A 17,785-nucleotide genomic window follows, 5' to 3' on the forward strand; every position below is an offset into this window, starting at 1 on the left:
GCAAACAGAACCACACATGCAATTAATGACAGATTAATAAAACAAATGCCATTCTATCTCTTTATTGAGACCATTGGGGGAAACCGTATCTAAAGTAAAAATCCAGCGTTGCTCTCTACGACCGAGTATACCAGAGAAGTCTCCCCCCGCGAGGGGCGTGAGACCACCTCCAGAACTAGGAAGGAGAGGGCAGCAATGGGGTGGTCAGCCTGGAGCCAATGTGACACTAAAGGCTCGTCAATTCTGGAGGATCTAATGTTAGAGCAGTGCTCAATGATGCGTGTTTTGATCATCCGGGAAGTTTTGCCCACATATAACAGTGGGCAGGGGCATCTCACCACATAAATAACTCCTCTAGTAGTACAATCTGATTGAGAAGATAGTTTAAACACTCGTCCAGTCCTCGGATGTACAAACTCTGTCAGGGATTCCGTATACCGGCACGTGGTGCAGTGACCACAGGGGGAATGCTGGCCACTTGCGTATGCTCGCTGGGCAGTGGGTGGACCTGCTGTGTGTCTTCCGCTGCCTAAGCTATTTAATATATGTATATTAGTTTCATTAAATCTATGGTAACCCTCCCCTACCTTCCAACCCCTCATTCCTACCCCCTCCCTCGGAATACCTTGTTACCCCAAAAAGCCAACTCTTATCAGTTCTTACCAGTTTTGACACGTTACTCCCCATGCTTAAGCTGTATCCAAGTTTTTCTCTCCCCCTGTTCTATGTAAGACAACTTTGTCACTGTTTTTTATGGTTGCAATGTAAACCGGAGTGATAATTAACTCTGTTATTTGAACTTCGGTATAGAAAAGTTATAAATAAATATAGTGGGGATGCAAACTAGCTACACAGTCTCTTAAGGCAGAAAAGCCATAAACTTACTTCATATACATTTTCTGCAGGAACAATTCCTCCTTCATTCCTGACTGGACAAGTATTCCCTGCCATAACTTGTAAAAGACCCCATTTGGTGATAAAATTATCTGGGTCTTCCTCTGATCCCTGAACTAGAGTAGCTGCTTTAACGTTAAGATCTTTCTGACCCATTGAACATCCCAATGTGTCATTAATTGTAACAATGGTTGCCCAGGGACTGCAGCAATTCTCTCCACTATGCCCCTTATCAAATCATCTGCACATGCTAACATCAAATGTTGAACTTCCTTACTATCCAAATTCTCCCTAAAAACAGTTCCCATAAATTTGATTAACCAATCTGACCATGTGCGAATTGTAAGGGGTCCTAGTTCTTTCCCTAGGGCTTGCATATCTACAGGTGACAAACCGAGTGGTTGTAGTGGTGGTGGTGGGGGCATCATTATCCCCATCTCCACCTGTAGTAGTGGCAATGGAAGTGCGGGTGACCACTGAACAGGGTGGCATGCACCATCTGGATCCCAGCTCCAGATATCACCATTCCATTTGTCTGAAAAATCACCATCATATTTGCCATCCTCACAAGAGATAGCAGCTATTTGGGCTCTATGCATATTCACTGCTTGAGTAAATTTCTTAAGACGAGACTCACAGCGCTCATGATCTACAGGATTACGTCCCTGTTCTAAAGATAACTTATTTACAAGTCCCTGCAATACAGAATTGATCTGTAGTGATTGTGTGCCATGTATTGGTGAAATGGCACAAGCCCACTGTCAGAGATGGTAGAGGTGGAAGTTGGCACTTGCTCTCTAGCAGAGAGTCAAAACCCCGAAGCAGGGCCAGGTTGTGGAGCTGGCTGTGTTTTTTGAGGTCTGGATTGATGGGCTTGACCCTTCTGGTATGGTCTGGTTGGGCGAGTGTGAGATGGGGGAGGATAATACCTACGAGCTTTATAGGTTGGCCTCTCTTCTGAACAGCTGTTTAGAAGTAGAGGGAAAATCAGAGGGTACAGCAAAGAGCTGGTGCAATGTCTCATGGTGGTCCTTGAGTTGTGCGACAGTCTCCTGTCCTCCTCAGATTCCAGTTGAAATGGGATGGTGTCAGCCATATCTTTGAATAAAATTTGAAAAGGAAAGGTCCTCTGGAGGGGATTTTCTTCTTGCCTCTGGAGGAGAGGGTTCCGAGAGGACTTCCTCTGAAGAGGTATCAGTATTGGGATCATCCCAGGTATCCTGTGTATGTGGGACAGGAGGTGTAGATGGCATGGGTACCGTTGGCACCAACGGTTTTTCCATGGGTTTCATCGGGAACAGTGGAGAAAACACTGGACGTGGACGAATTCCTGATGAGCCTGGGAGTGGTTCAGGCATCGGAATTTCCTTTGCTATGCCCTCTTCCCTCGGTGCTGGCATCGGTAACTCTGGAGATTTTACCGGGATGGCACCGATGAGAGTGTCCAATTTTGCTAAAATCGGTGCAGAAAAGGATACATCTGGCATTGGTATCGGTGGAACCGACGATGGAGTCGGTACTGGCATCAGTATGGGTACCGGTGATGGAAGTGGAACCGGTACCGGCGATGGTGCTGGCCTTGATGGAGTCGGTGCTGGCATCGGAGGCATATCGAGGAGCACGTTTCTAACTGCCTGGCATATGTAACCATCCAGTTCCGCCCGCATAGCTGGTGAAACCAGAGCAGCTATGGGGGGAGGCAGTGAAGGCGATTCTGGTACCTCTGCGGGGCCCTGGGGAGGTACGGTTCCCAGCACCGATATCAGTGGGGATCGCCTTGGAGTGGAAGGCCTCGATGAGGCGTCCTCTCTCCGAGGTTTTTTCAGCGCTGATTCGGGATCCGTCGATGGAGCTCCGGGTATCGGGTCACTTTCAGGATCATGAAGCCTCCGATGCTTTTGCTTGTGCTCGATGCTTTTCTCGATGACCGACTTCGATTTTATTGAAGACTTTGAAGGGGTTGGTGATGGCCGATCCCCCACTTCATCCGGTCTTCGTTTCTTGAGGACGACTTTCCTAATCGCTCCAGCCGGAGATGACTGCGTGGATGTCGATGTCGAAGGCATTAATTGGAGATGGAACAAATGCTCCATTTTCTCCATCCGTAGCTTTCTGCCTTTCGGCATCATCTCGGCGCATCTTGGGCACATCGAGACATTGTGTCCCTCGCCGAAGCAGAGTACACACTCTAAGTGTGGGTCCGTAATGGACATGGTGCGGCAACAAATAAGGCATTTTTTTGAACCCTGTAGCCATTTTGAGAGTCGGACAGCCGTCGACGACTTTCAGGCACCATTATACGGTTGCGGAACCGACGGAAAAAATTGAGAGACTTACCACGATGGTAAAAAAGGGAGACCCCTACGGTGTCTGAAGTTTTTTCCGTTTTTTTAAAACTTTTTTGTAAGGTGAAAATTCATCACATAGGACTCCTAGAACCGCGAGGCTAACGGCTTCGCGGAAAAAAGAAGACTGAAGGGAGACCCCTGTGGCTCGAGGGATCATGGCATGCTGGGCATGCTCAGTAGGCTCAGGATGCCAGTCAAAAGTTTCTAGAAACTTTGAAAGAAAGTTTTCCAGAATAGGGCTCCGTCAGTGACGTCACCCATATGTGAAGACTAGCATCCTGCTTGTCCTGGGATAATATCCCATGCCCCTTTGAATTCCTTCACTGTTTTCGTCTTCACCACTTCCTCAGGAAGGGCATTCCAGACATTCACCTCCATGAAGAAATATTTTCTGGCATTGGTTCTGAGACATCCTCCCCTGAGTTTCATTTCATGACCCCTAGTTCTACCGATTGCTTTCCAATGGGAAAAGTTTGTCGGTTGTGCATCATTAAAACATTTCAGGTATCTGAAGGTCTGTATCATATCTCCCCTGCTCCTCCTCTCCTCTAGGGTATGCATATTTAGGTCCTTTAACCTAAAACTTAATCACTTATCCCATATTTGATATAATTCTGTCCAAAGGGCTTAAAAAAAGATTAAACAGGGCTTGAGCCCTGAGGAACTCCAACATCCAAGGGGTATCAGTCACATTCTTTTGACATTCCTAAGTTTTAGGAAACAGAGGGTAAGAGTGAAACTATTGCAGAACAGTTCCAGTCACCCTATAATCCTAAAGCCTTGCCAATAACTTAGCATGACAGATTGTATCATTACTAAGGAGTATTTTCTAGGTTGTTCTCTACATGGAGGAAGCCCGAGCTGTCACTTATAGAAATTCATTTATGGGGCGGATACCTCAGGAATGCGTCCTTGAGGGGCAATTTATCCTTTTTATAATTTACTTGATTTATAGTATTTATTTATTTAGTCGATTTTATATACTGGCATTCATATTGATTTCATGTCTGTTTACAATGATTAAAAAATTCAGCATTGTCAGTTTACAATGATTAAAAAATTTCAACATTCATTAACATATAATCATCACTCTTAAATTAAAACATAATAAAAAGCCCTTAATCAGTAATTATAAAATATAAAATAAAAATAAAAATTACATAGAACCTTACTTATCCATAAAACTAAAATTAAATAACACTAATTAAAAGAAGTAAAACTGCCTTAAACTTATTTTAGTCATAAAATATACATAGGATAAGTATGTATTCATGTAAGGGGAAGCCATGTATAGGTATTAATTAGCTTGAATAAAAACCTGTTCAAATAGCCACATTTTTATCTGCTTCTTAAAGCTATTTATATTTGCCTCTGTTCGAATATCGAGAGGCAGCGAATTCCATGCTTTGGGTCCAGCGAGAGATAATGACCTTTCCCTAACTGAACTTAGATGGGCTAATTTTGGTGAAGGTATTGTTAATAAAGCTTGACCAAGTGATCTCAGGTTACGAGATAGAACGTGGATTCGGAGTGAAGCGTTCAGCCATTCACTGTTATTACCATATATAGCTTTATGAATTAATGTCAAGCATTTATATTGAATTTGAAACTGAACTGTTAGCCAATGTAATTTCATCTAGATAGGGGAGACATGATTGAATTTCTTTGTGTTAGTCAAGATCCGTGCCACGGCATTCTACAATAACTGCAAAGGTTGAATGGTTGAGATTGGTACACCTAGTAGCAGTGCATTGCATTAGTCCAGTTTTGGTAGAATAAGGGCCTGGAGTACAATGCAAAAATCATTAGAGTGTAATAAAGGTTTCAATTTTTTTAAGATTTGTAATTTATAAAAGCCGTCTTTCGAGATAGCTTTTATTGATGCTTTCATGCTCAGCTCTGAATAGAGAATACAGCCCAAATCCCTTGCTTCAAATCTAATATTATAGGATGGGGCACAGGATAAAATATCTGACTCCATTTTTTCAGTAACTATGTTGCTTATAAGCAGTATTTCGGTTTTTGGTGTTATTAAGTGCTAATGACATATGTGTGAGTAGCTGTTTAATAGATTTATAGTAGATGTCCCATAGATTCAGTGTAGACTGAAGAGAGTCTTTTATAGGTAGTAAAATTTGAACATCGTCTGCAAATAAAAAATGTACCAGCCCTAAACCTGCTAGAAACCTACAAAGAGGGGTCATATATATATTAAACAGTGTTGGGGACAGGGAAGAACCCTGAGGCACTCCAGTCTGGAGGTCCACTATATCAGATTCTTCATAGGACCTATTAGTGAGGTAAAATCTAAACCAGGCCAAAGTAGTATCAGTAAGGCCAATTTCTTGGAGTCTTAGAATGAGGGCTTCTTGATTCACAGTGCCAAACGCCGCTGAGATATCTAAAAGGATTAAAAGATGAGAATTATTCTGATCAAACCCTCTTTGGATGGTGTCAGATAGAGAAATTAAAAGGGTTTCTGTATTATGACATTTCCGGAAACCATATTGGGATGGAAAAAGCAACTGGTTATTTTCTAGATGATCCATGAGCTGTCGGTTAACCACTTTTTCAAGTAGTTTAGCCAGAAAAGGGAGTGTTGATATAGGGCGATAGTTTGCTAGAATATCAGGGTCTAACTGGGCTTTTTTTAAAATGGGTTTAACTACTGCACATTTTAGGAGATCTGGGAAATTACCTTCTTCTAAAGAGATATTAATAACGTCTGCCAAAGTTTTGGCTACGATGTCCTGAACTGATTTGGTATATTTTATGGGCATCTCATCCAATGGATGATTAGCAGGGTTCATCTTTTTGATGAGATTAACGATTTCCAGGGAGAATACCGTATCAAATGATAACCAATTAGCTGAAGGGTTAATAGGTAGTATAATACTTTGTTTGGATTGCATATTTAAATCATTTAATATAATTTGAATTTTATTTCTAAAAAAAGAAGCAAATTCATTGCTTTTGTTTTTTACATTATCCCAAGAAACTGCACTACCTCTAACATTAGTGAGTTCAGATACATAAGCAAATAAAATCCTAGGATTAAATTGAAATTTATGTATTTTGTCGGAATAATAGTCTCGTTTGGCAGTATTAATGGTTTCTCTGTATTTGTGAAGGGCGACCCTATAATTAGCTAGCGTGGTAGCATTACGGTGTTTCCGCCAAGATCTTTCAAGTTTCCTTAAGCCTTGTTTGTGGGTTTTAAGGTGAGAGGAAAACCAGGGAGCTTTATATTTAACACATGAGGGAATCCATTTCTTAACAGTCGGACAAATCTTTTTAGCTAGCTCTGACATGGACTTATTCCATGACATGACTGCATTAAATGTATTTGAAATATCTAATTTTTCCAATGCTTTCGGAAAATTATTGGTTAGGTCCTCCGTTGTACAAGATTTTTTAAACTCTATTTCAATTTTTTCTGTTGGACTAGTTTTAATCTGGGGACTTTTAAGTGAAATAGATGTAGTAACCAAATGATGGTCAGACCAAGGTACAGGTAAACTATTAGGTAAGACTGTGGTCTCAAAAGCCCCATTCAAGAACAACAGGTCTAATGTATGGCCTGCTTTATGTGTAGGTATCTTAATAATCTGAGTGAATCCTAAGGCTTCTAAGGTGTTTAAAAATGTTTCACAACTAGCAGACCGAGGAAACATATCCACATGCAAATTAAAATCCCCCCCAAATTATAGTGGAAAGACTGGATACTTAGAGTAAAGCAGTCTGGCTAAAGATCAGCTGTGGCAGAAGTCTTCTGCCCCTAGCTCATCTCCATTAAAGAACGTGCAGACGACTTCTCTGTCTGCACCAAGTGTACAGGAGGAAATCCCTATAGTGAACTGGTCTAGCAGGTATCAAGGAAAGAATAATTTCGCCTTGGTTCTACTCAGACTTTTTTTGAAACTTTATTTAAACAGGCAGCACGACACAAACAAGCAACAGGTAAGATACAGTGCTTAAAACAGTACAATGTTAATTCCCTTCCTGAACATATAGTGCATGTACAACCATTGAGGAGATGAATCTTGTGTCCTTGCAACTGCTGTAATGTAGCCCAATATACGCAGTAACATGCATATCTTATCATATACTTCATCTTTGTTTTTCAGTTTATATGTCAACTTTTCTATTCGAGCAATCGAGCAAACTTAAACCTCTACTATACCACCACGACTTTAGAACTGTTCTCCAAGCCATCCTTTTCTCCAAGGTTGACTATTGCAATTCTATACTGCAAGGTCTGCCTGCTACTACTACAAAACCCCTCCAATTGCTTCAAAACGCGGCAGCAAGAATACTAACTAACACCAATCGGAGAGAGCACATCACACCCATTTTAAAAGATCTACACTGGCTCCCAGTCAACTTTAGAATACTCCACAAATCACTCACAATTATTCACAAATGCATATACCATCATACCCCTCTGGACTTGATACAACCGCTCAAACTACACACTTCAGCCAGACCGATAAGGGACGTTTATAAGGGATCACTTTACGTCCCCCCGAATAAAATAGTACACAGATTAAACTTCAGAGAGCGGGCATTTTCAACAGCAGGTCCCTCCATCTGGAATGCCCTGCCCTCTGACCTCCGACAGGAAACCTGCCTACTGACCTTCAAAAAAGAAACTCAAAACATGGTTGTTCGGCCGAGCCTTTCCGTGCGCCTAGACCATATTTACATCATTGAACTATAATGCACTACTTCGTTACGCTACACATTAATGTCACTTAGATGTCATAGATGTCATAATTTCTTGAAGTTGCCTTAGAGATTGGCTATACTAGCCACTCTCACTCTCTGTATAAAGTATCCGTTTGTTTGTATACTTTGGTTTTCCCCTTTTCTTTTTCCTATCCCCAGTTGCTCACCCTTGTTATAATGTAACTTTTGACTCTGCCTCTATTTGTTTCGTATTAAGATGTTTACTGGCTATGTTATTGTTTAAAACTTATGTTCGATGTAAACCGAATTGATTTGATCTGTATCAAGAAATTTGGTATAGAAAAGCCTTAAATAAATAAATAAATCTCATAAATTTGTTTATTCCACACAGCCATCGTAGCAGTCTGTTTCTATAACGCCACAGTGAATCTCCCAGCATATATCAATTGGTTTGCAAGCATTCTCTTATAAGTCACCAGTATCCGGTCTTTCCAATCCCCCAATAAACAGAGCTCCAGAGATTAGATGTGAATCGGTTATTTACTCTTTCGGATAGTAGAAAGACTAGGGGGCACTCCATGAAGTTAGCATGGGGCACATTTAAAACTAATCGGAGAAAGTTCTTTTTTACTCAACGCACAATTAAACTCTGGAATTTGTTACCAGAGGATGTGATCAGTGCAGTTAGTATAGCTGTGTTTAAAAAAGGATTGGATAAGTTCTTGGAGAAGAAGTCCATTACCTGCTATTAAGTTCACTTAGAGAATAGCCACTGACATTAGCAATGGTTACATGGAATAGTCTTAGTTTTTGGGTACTTGCCAGGTTCTTATGGCCTGGATTGGCCACTGTTGGAAACAGGATGCTGGGTTTGATGGATCCTTGGTCTGACCCAGTATGGCATTTTCTTATGTTCTTAAGCTCCAACCTGGCCCCCAGAATTTAAGACCCCCCCCCCCGACTTCTCCAAAAGGCAGCAACTACAGCACAGGTCCATCCCACAGCCCCTCCAGCACAAGCGGGAGGATCACAGGGAAAACCTACTATAATAAAGGGGATGCAGTATAATATATGTGCTGTGCAGTAACCATATAATTATTTGCACCCTTTTGCGACATATAGGGATTCTATGAGCCTGTTTCCAGATAAGGCTCCAATTTTCGTCCCCCAACTGCAGCTGAAGATTTCCATTCCACTGATTTATGCAGGAGAGGAGGATCTGTGGCCAATATAGTACCAATTTTAACTTCATATAGCTGGGAAATACACTTCTAAGGAATATCTGTCCGTAAAAAGGATTTTTCAAATATCGAGTGAGGGGAAGGCATTCTTCCCCTCTCCCCATGCCCCCCAAGCACCGTAAGCAATGTCCTAAATATGCTTCAAATATCCTGTGTAGGCTATACTCATCTTGAAGGTCTTCAAACTCCGGTGGGGTAATTCCTTCATCCTCCTATAGTAGCCCCAAAGTTTTAAGCCCCGTTTCCACCAGTCAGCTGCCTCCCTGCTAAAATTATGTGCAGTCAGTATGGGATTATCTTTGAGCAGAGATATTGGACCCTGTATCCCTAAATAAGTGATGTGATATATCTTGCTCTTTTAAATGAGAAAAAAAATGGGGATATCATTAACCGTCTCCATCCCTATGGGAAAGATTTCATGTTTATTGGGATTGATCTTATAGCCAGACAGCCGCCCTTATACCCTCAGTAGTTCTAGCACTCGAGGATCCAAGCACTTACGGTTTGAATCATAAGGACATCATCCACATATAAGGATATAATATGATCCTCCTCCTCTGCCAGGAAACCCCCTATATCTGGGCTTTGCCTTATCTTTGAGGCCAGGATCTCAATAGCCAAGTCAAACAGTAGAGAAGAGAGAGGGCAACCATTAGTAAGCATCCGAGCCTGGGGGTAATGATAAAGTGCTTGTTATCCACACCTGAAATGGGGCAGGTAGACCAAATTTCTCCAAAATTGAGAAGAAAAAAGGCCATTTCAGACTATCAAAGGCCTTCCTCAAGTCCAGTGATATTACAGGCCCTGTAATCCTATCCCTCTTTGCAAGGGATATAATTTTAAATAATTTACGTGTATTAGCAGTGGATAACTTTTCCTTCATGAATACGGTTTGATCTGGATGTATTAAATCTTCCTTTACTGTTTCTAGCCAAAGCTGCAAGATCTTGGCCGGTATCTTAACGTCAGCATTCAACAATGAAATGGGTCTATAGGAGCTAGGGTTGGCAGCATCCCTTCCCTTCTTGTATATCGGCACTATGTTAGCTTCAAAAAGAGCACTATGGGTCTTAGATGTTTGTTGTAAAAAAAAAAAACTAAGGCCTCTGTCATTAGAGGGAAGAGTTCTTTTGAGAACTTTTTATAAAATTCAAGGGCAAAACCATCTGGTCCTGGGCATTTCCCATTGAGGAGCCTCATTATTGCCCTATAGAACTCTTCTATATCTATTGGCTCTGACAATGTGTTGCTCAGTTAGCCCAGGAACCTGGATATCTTGCAGATATTCATTGATCTCATCTATGCTACCCTCTGCTTACATATAGACTTACAACATCTCATTAATCTCTGACAATTTATGTTGCATTACCATATCTGTCCCCTGGATCCCTTGCATAGCCCTTTTCTGAAGTGCCCTCACCAATAGGGAGTCTATTTTGTCCCCATGTTCATAAAAATGCTTGGCAAAATTGAAGGATCATTCCACTCTAGCTATCTGAAGACGCTGCGATAAATCCGCCTTAATCTTACGTAGTGGAAGGACAAAGAATCATAGATTCAAATGAGCCAAATTGCGTTAAATAAAAAAATAGAAAAAAAAAGCTAAAAAAAAAATATAACTTACATATGAACTGAACAGTCAGTTAAGGAAGCAAGAAACTGTTGTATCGTTCCTGATAATGGGCTCAGAAATCTTTGTGATGGAAACACTGAAGAACAAGACACATGCAGAATAAAGAAATTATGAGTAAAAAAAAATTAGTTTAGGAGAGGTAATCTGACCGTGTCCTGACTAGTAAATTGTAAAAGGAAAAATGAAGGGAAAAAAAATTGACTTATGTATTGAACAGTGCCTGATTATTTTTTGAGCAACCCATTCTTCCCTCTGAAATATTACACGACAGAATATCAATTTTTCCCAATATCCTTACTATAGGGAAGCCGCACATAGAAAGTAATTTATCCTGCTGTGTGTATTATACTTGGAGGAAAGATAGGTATAATCTCTCCCCAATGGGTACTGAGTTCTCCACACACCGAGGAGATGTTAACTCCTCATTCAAAATCTCAGTCTTGGAATCTGTCTCCTGTCTATCCCACATCCCGAGGATCTATCCATGACCGTATCCAAGCAAAGATTCCAGTCCCCTTCCATGAAAAAAGGATGTGGGGAAAAAGTTTCCAGAATGTTAGACAATTCCTTATATATAGAACACGCTTGCCCTCATTGAGCCTGTATACATTGACCAATACAAAAGTCTGGTTGTAAATGGTGCACTCCAGAGCTACAAATCTGCCCTCAGGATCAGATAGAGACTTGAGGCCTGCCATTGGGAGGACTTTGTAGATTAGTGCACACACTTCTCTTCTTTTTGTGTTATAGGAAGAGGAGTATATCTGCCCCACCCATTCACGGCATAGTTTCATATATTCTATTTGTGATAGATGGGTTTCCTGCAGAAATGTCACCATTGTATCTTTAGATTTTAGGAAATTGAGTATTTTGTGCCTATTCATCGGTGTCCCAAGCCCCCTGATGTTCAGGGATAAAATATTAACCATCTTACTAGTCATTGTTCATTTTAGAAATTGCATGCTTCTGTCTCCTGCAGTGTTGCGGCCCTCTCAATTTAAACTTTAAACTCCATTTCCCTCCCTCCCCCCCACCCAACCGAACCATTCTTGAAACAAACCCTTGATCCCTTGCAAACACTGGGGATAGCAGGAAGCCTTGATCACCCCAACAAGCATTGAGTCCGCCAAACCCGAATCGCTAATCCCCACCCTCTCCCTCAACTGAGCTATCAGTGTGCTTGAGTGAAAGAATCCTAGAGACCCATTAACACTGACATACAGAAAAATGTAAACAATTCATATCTCCTGAAGCCCCCAAAACCCCTGTTCATCTCACTCTTAGAAATGCCATCCATGCGGAAGTTAAAATCACAGCGACGCTATCACTTGTCATGTGAATGCAACCTCCATTTGCATCTTCGACCCCCGCATAGGAATGCAACTAAATGTCGACATCTTCTGCTCAATCTCGAAGTAAAAGTGATGTTCATGAAGGTGAGTTGCCGTGCACCTAGCTGCAATAGTATAACTGTAAAGAAAAAAAGATAATAGCAGTAGAACCTCCCTCCCTCAAGACTCTACTAAACTCTATAACCAAGTTAATAAATCTAAACAAATCCAGCCCACGCTTCCTCTTCCCCCTTGTGTTGTCTCTACATATCACACTTTTATTAGACCCCTATGTCTCAGGCCTGTAATATTCTCTGCACTATTATAAAACTGGTGCAAAGGATACAGAGCCCTAGCTCAGGCATCTCCTCCATTTTGGACCTCCCTCTGCTACAGGAAATTCTTTGCTGACTTCATGTCCGTAAAGGTCGAGGTAATACCATCATGCATGATCTGCAATCACGCAGGGTACAGTAGGGCAAACCCCTCTGCTGAAGCTCCCTCTTGATCACCATAAAACTCTGCCTCTGTTTCTGAATTTCAGTTGAGAAGACCTGAAAAAAACTACACACTTCTCCCTTGATAAGTAATTTTCAGTTGCTGGCTGGCTTCTATAATCCAGCTCTTATCAGCATAATGGTGAAGACACAGGACTTTTGCTTGGGGCCTGCCATTTTCGGCGGAAGGAGGCACCAAGGCCTTGGGCGTGTGATCATCTTTTAGCCACCTATTTTTGCATGTTATATTCAGTGCTGTTGTGAGCCACGTGGCCAGAAATTCAATAGGATCACTGCCCTCAGCCTCTCCGGCATCCCCACTAATCATAATTTATTGTGGTGATTATGATTTTCCATCTTGTCCAATTTTTCTGCAGTGCATTTATGGTTCAAGCCACCGCATGGTGGATGTAAGGGAGAGGTCCATATCTTCAACACATTTGGCCATGTTGTCTGCTTGAGCTGTCATCGCTCCAACAGTGGAAAATAATTGCCTCACTCTATCCACCATTGTCTCCAGCTTCGTGACCAGAGTGGAGTGAATCCTATCAGCCAGCTGCTGCATTACAGACTTCATCATTGCCACCATGTCACTGGATAGTTCTTGCACAAAGTGGGCCACCTCCTCCACCTCCATATCATTCCCTACCTGTGCCTTATCAGTTGGAGTTTTCTGGTTAGATTGAGTCGATTGGGAGGCTTGATTACCCCCCCCCCCCCCCCCCCCCCCCCCCAATCAGGATTGATTTCTTAATACCTTTATCTGCCATTATTGAACCTTGGGCCTTATTGAGGGTCTAAAATACAAAATTCTGTTCGGGAAGGCAGGAGCTAGTCAATCAGGCTGCCTCCTACCACTACCTCATCACGTGACCTCTTCTCATTTAGAACTTTTAAGACTCCTGTCCACTAGAGGAGTTATCTTGGAGCATACTCGAGAAATGGCTTTTACGTTTCTTGCTTCCTCACTCTAGAACTCTTTACAATCCTGGCAGAGTCCTATGTTCATATGGGCTTGTTAGATGTTCCCACAATATAGCATGCCACACCTCTGGAATACCTTGCTTCAGGAATTGTGGCTGATGGACTGTCATAAGACATTTAAAAGAATGGCCAAAGCATTTTTCTTTAGACTAGCATTCTGATCCGCTATAGGTTGGCCATGCAGTAGTAATCCAGGGCTTGGGTCCTTTGTTACAATTTCTATGTTTTTGGTTTGAGTGTTTTTATTATGTATTTTGGCTTGTAAACCACCTAGGACCTTGGTTTAGGCGGCATATAAATTAAATAAATAAAAAGACCTCTGCTTTTGCGTTTAAAGCATGAAGATTTGAAATTTAGGAAATATTTCAAGACTTGGTTGTTTTCTAAGGTCTTCATTTGACTCATAAATTTTATACTGTTTATCTATTGCTGGTTTTACTGTTTAAGTTGAAGTTTTTTATACTGTAAGATGAATGCTTTGCCTTGCATTGGTTATTTTTCTTTTTTATAATTGGGCTGTTTTATTTTAATTTTGCTGTCACTTTTTGTGCTTTATTGTTTTTATTTTATTTTGTTTATATATGTGTATATATATATATATATATTGCATTGATATGAATTATGTGATGTGAATCATCAAATAAACTAACCTACCAACTGATGGGTTGAAAGTTGCTTTGGAGGGCCAGCATTGGGATTGATATCCTTGGCTGAGAGTAGGAGGCGAAGCAGGAGAATATGTAGATGAGAGGTAGAGATGTGACGACAGTGACAAGGATGAGATGCTGTCTCATCCTTGTCACTGTCACTGATTTAGATAGCTGGAAAAGAGGAAGAAAACTTTGAAATTCAAGATCAGTGGATGGTGCAGATGACAGTATGGCAGGTGAGATAAAGATTGTATAGAAGGGAAGGGAAATTTGGGTTAGTAGTGGTTTGCAACATGGAATAATAATGAGGAGGATTAGCATCAGGAAGAGAAAATATAGTGAACCATAAGAAATAGAGAGGCCTGCAATGTCCCCAATACCTGGCTGGCTGCTTCAGGAGTGTGGGGTGGGTTGTAGTGACTTACGGAGTTGACAATTGAGGCAGCTGGGATAAGTATGCAAATAGGCTGCAACCACCCCAGTATCAATATCTGCTCTATCAAACCATTACCCCCCCCCTGCAGTCATATTACTGTTCCCCTTTTCCCTCCCTCTTCTCTTCCTTTCTTGTGCTTCCTATGGAATGTTCACTTTGTTTCATACAAGTTTGCTATATTCGTGATTTTCTTACTCTTCCATCTCATTGCCTTGATTGAGACTTGGCTTCCCCTGAGGATTCTGTTTCAGTTGCAGCTCTGTCACGGACGTTATCTTTTCTCCCACACATTTTACACAGTAGGCCATGATGATGGTGGTGGTGAACTGCTGCTCTCCCTTCAGTAGGTTTCTTCCTCTTTGCTATTTCAATACTGTTCTTTTTTTTTTTTTTTTTAATTTAAAAGATTTATATACTGCAAAATTGGGCAGAGACCTGACCGGCTAAGCGGTTTACAAAAACATACATAATTAAAAGTGAACAATATAAATCATTAAAATTACACGTCAAAAGCACTAAAAAGCATACAATATTACACTTCAAGAACACTAAAAAACATAGAGCAGTCAATTTGGTAATATTGCTATCGAGGCTATTAACACATGATAGAGATTTGTTAAGTGATGATATAAGCTATGGTAAAAAGATATGTTTTTAAAGCCTTTTTTAATTCTTTAATATTTGCCAGTAAGCGAATTTCCTCTGGAATAGCGTTCCAGAGGGTCGGACCGGCAACTGAAAAAACACGTTTGTGTCAATTCCAAGTGTGCTGGTTTTACTGATGGTATTTCCAGCGTGCATTTGTCCATTGAGCGTAATTGCCTTGTGGGTTCTTTGTTTGAAGTCCATTCCATCTGCCTATTCATCCCATGTCTTCTCTAGGTAGTGATCATTTATTGACCCCTCCCCCCATTATAAATTCCCCTCCTAGTTTCTCACAGACTTTGATTTCTGGCTTTCCTTTTTTCATGACCCATCTTCCCTTTCCCCTGTCTTTGGTGACTTTAACCTCTGTGCTGATAATCCCTCTAACTCTTATACCTCAAAACTCCTTTCCTTAATCTCCTCATTTGATCTCCAGCTCTTCTTTACTGCCCTTGCTCAAAATCATAGCCTTCCTTGACCTAGCCTTTCCTCCAACTGCCATCTGATTTCTCCAACTCAGTTTTTCCTATCAAATAGCTTTCACACTAAATCATCCACCCCCACAGCCTCATTCAGTCACCAGCAACACCTTCAGGAATTTCCAGTGTTGACCCTTGCATTCTCTCCACTGTTTTGTCTCCTTTCCTCCACTACATTGTTTGAATCAGTATCCATAAACTCCATATCAGTATCCATAAACTCCATATCCTTAAACTTAAACCACTACTACATACTCAAGACTTCCGTACAGTCCTACAGACGGCTTTATTATCGAAAATGGATTATTGCAACTCATTATTACTAGGCCTCCCCTACTCTACGATCAAACCCCTGCAAATCTTGCAGAATGCCATGGCTAGGATTCTTACAAATACCTGCAAAGCTGACCACATCACCCCCACCCTAAAGGACCTTTATTGGTTACCCATTTCCTCCTGCATAAGATACAAAACCCTCACCATCCTCCATAATTCATTGTACAACCACAGTCACTCCTGGCTTGAGGATGCACCACGCTTCCGCTCCTCCAGTCGTCCCTCCAGATCCAACCTTGCAGGGACCCTCTTCACCCCCACACTCAAAACTGCACAACATACCTTCACCAGAGAAAGAGCCCTCTCTATCGTTGACCCCTCCCTATGGAACACCTTGCCCACCGAACTCCGCTTAGAGCCATGTCTGCGCAAATTTAAAAAAGGAATTAAGACCTGGCTCTTTAAAATGGCCTACCCAGACACGGACCAAACTTAGCCTGTGCCCAAGCTTTTGGACACTCTCCCAAGGGTTGTAATTGTCAAATTTACAATGTATAAAGTATATGTCCTTTACAATATTATACGGCATTTCCCTTCCTGCAATGTATTAATCCCCTATTGTACTACTTGTGTAACCCATAAGGGTTAAAATTAAAAAAAAAAATGTAATTCCCTGGATCTCAGGCTGGGAAATTGGTGTAGAGGGAAAATAAATTAAAAAAAAAAAAAAAAAAAGAAAGTTCTAAAAAAGGTAAGGGGGAATAAAAAGGGCAAGTTTAGGTGTGTCTGAATGAAGGTTCTGTCTGGATGTGGCTGTCACAGGGTCACTGAGCTTGGGACGGCTGCTGTCAGCATTCCAAGTGGGACAGTTACACAGGGAGTGGGTGGGCAGCCTTGAGAGAGGAAGGTTGTGTATAAGAAGATCCTCTCTCTCAAAGGCATTTTTTTGAGTTTTTTATGACAGTCTGAGAGTGTAAGGGGGTGAGTGTATGAATGAGAGTCTTAGTTAACTTAGAGAGCCCCGCGGGAGTTTGGCTCTAGCTTGTGATTGTGATAGGGACTCTTAAAAGAAAAGGAAAATAATTTTGTTGAAGTTTTGTTAGTTATTGTAACAAACCTCCTATCTGAACTGGTTGAACTTAACCCTGGCTGCTAGGAAGCCAGACAACTGTTAAGATGTTGTTACTGTCTGAATTTAAAAGGAATCATTTAGGAATCTAAGGATCCTATATTGATTTAAAAGGAATTTCTTTAGCCCTAAGAAACTTTTGTAAGAAGTTTGTTGGTTTTGAACTAACAGTGGGCTAATTAATATCCTCTCTGAAGCAGGTTGAGCTTAACCCTGGCTGCTAGGAAAGCAGGACCTCTGTTAAGTTACTGTAACTGTCTGAAAGTAAAGGAATCATTTAGGAGTCTGAGGATTCTATATTTATTTTAAAAGGTATTTCTTAAGCTTTAAGAAATATTGTGAAAGCTGAGGCACAAATAAAAAGAAATAAATTGCTATATTTATTTGCCTAAGTGCCTATAATTAAGCCTTTTCATTTTTGCTTTCCAAAGAGGCTTAGTATCTGTATACTATGCTGATGCATAAAGAACCCTTTCATCTATTTGAATATATTTTTTTAAGACTGTCTGGTTAAGGGTTTAGTTAGAGGGATTATAATTATTCATTTATTTGC

General features: G+C 41.1%; 1 protein-coding gene across 2 annotated transcripts in view; it reads left to right on the forward strand.

The window, feature by feature from the left end:
* B4GALT7 (beta-1,4-galactosyltransferase 7) overlaps positions 1-17,785 on the forward strand; it is a 59,598-nt gene that overhangs the window by 18,304 nt on the left and 23,509 nt on the right. The gene's annotated exons all lie outside the window — the stretch shown is intronic.

This window comes from Rhinatrema bivittatum, chromosome 11, assembly GCF_901001135.1.
Source record: "Rhinatrema bivittatum chromosome 11, aRhiBiv1.1, whole genome shotgun sequence".
Classification (NCBI taxonomy): domain Eukaryota; kingdom Metazoa; phylum Chordata; class Amphibia; order Gymnophiona; family Rhinatrematidae; genus Rhinatrema; species Rhinatrema bivittatum.